This window comes from Palaemon carinicauda, chromosome 11 (assembly GCF_036898095.1).
Source record: "Palaemon carinicauda isolate YSFRI2023 chromosome 11, ASM3689809v2, whole genome shotgun sequence".
Lineage (NCBI taxonomy): Eukaryota > Metazoa > Arthropoda > Malacostraca > Decapoda > Palaemonidae > Palaemon > Palaemon carinicauda.
In genome coordinates, this window is record NC_090735.1 from 69,465,628 (window position 1) to 69,467,102 (window position 1,475).

The 1,475-nt window shown below is 38.3% G+C and overlaps 1 protein-coding gene across 1 annotated transcript in view; it reads right to left on the reverse strand.

Annotated features, from left to right (window-relative positions):
- Positions 1–775: 775 nt before the first annotated feature.
- Positions 776–1,475, reverse strand: part of LOC137650059 (lysosomal proton-coupled steroid conjugate and bile acid symporter SLC46A3-like) — an 11,451-nt gene continuing 10,751 nt past the window's right edge. The window contains exon 8 of the mRNA XM_068383095.1: positions 776–1,475. This exon is cut by the window's right edge and continues 879 nt beyond it. The gene's annotated coding sequence lies outside the window, so the exon portion shown is untranslated.

The window sequence follows — 1,475 nt, forward strand, 5'->3', positions numbered from 1 at the left end:
ATACAATCATTTAAAGGTTTAAAGGCCGCTCATGAATAGCAGAGGCAAGGGTCAGTGGCAATGCTCTAGCTAACAGGACAATGCTATAGAGACTGACAATACATACAAATGCTGCTGATGACTCAGCAGGTAGATCTATAGTCTCCCCAAAACCCCACCATCACAAGGATGGTGAGGTTGCAGACACTTCAAGAAACTATCGAGCTTGAGGGGGAATCGAGCCCACCCCACTCTCCCCAGTCGCCAAGCAGAGACGTTTCCACTAATGCCATAGCCTCTGTTCCATGACCTTCCGCTGTCTTGGATTAGAGTTCTCTTGCTTGAGGATATACTCAAACATACTATTCTAGTTATTTTTTTTATTTCCTTTCCTCAGTGGGCTGTTTTCTCCGCTTGAGCCCTTGGACTCAGAGCATCCTGTTTTTCCAATTAGGGCTGTAGCTTAGCTAGTATTATTAATAATTATGCCGGCCTTTTTTTCATTTTAGGTCAATCTAGGACTCTGGGTCATTTCGGGTTTCTCGAATGCCCTGTGTCTCCCGAATTGCTTGGTGAACAATCATTAAATTGAAGCGTAGGATGGTTGTATTACCAAACCACTGATGATCTCATCCAGTGTCCTATTTGATAGAATCCAACATCCTTTTATACGACAATGCAGTCAATAAATGGGATACAATAAAATCAGAATTATGTAAACACCTGGATATACTTTATTCAAAATAAAATAAAATCCATAAAATTTTCTTCGCTAAAGGGAAAATAACGCAAAGTATATTTCGTTTTGTTTATTGCACATAACAAAATGAATAGAAATCAACATTAAAACTAAGTTTAACACTGAGACTAGAGTCAAGAAACACTACTGTAAAGCATAACAAAAGGTTGTTTGGCACTTAGACTACACACGGGGAAGAAAACATGTCGAAATAGATAGATGCCTCTGCGTCGTATGCATTTGGGGTTTTTAAAGGTCACGCGGGCTGGCACAGGGAGTGGGGAACACGTCATGTAACGCTTAGGGGCTGCTGCGGTTGAACCAGACAGCTTGAGTGATAGAATAAATAAAAGATAAAACGTCCAGTAGACTAGAATTGTTGTAGTGAAGAAGCATAATTGTATATCTGTCCTCGTCAGATTAAGTATAAACACTAGTATATGTTTATTCTAGTCATGCGGTAGATGGTAATTATATATAGAGACTACTCTATGGATTATTGTTTTGGTTACTAAAATTATTTCAGGTTTATTACCGACGAGAGAGAGAGAGAGAGAGAGAGAGAGAGAGAGAGAGAGAGAGAGAGAGAGAGAGAATATATTAATAAGTATGGATAATCTTATAAACTAGTTGGAATAAAATCCTCAGAAACAAGAATGTATAAAAGTTTCATATCTGCATCATATATACAGTTTGTGTAAATATACTATGTGCACATACATATTATATACACACGTGTGTGTCGCGTAAAGAACAA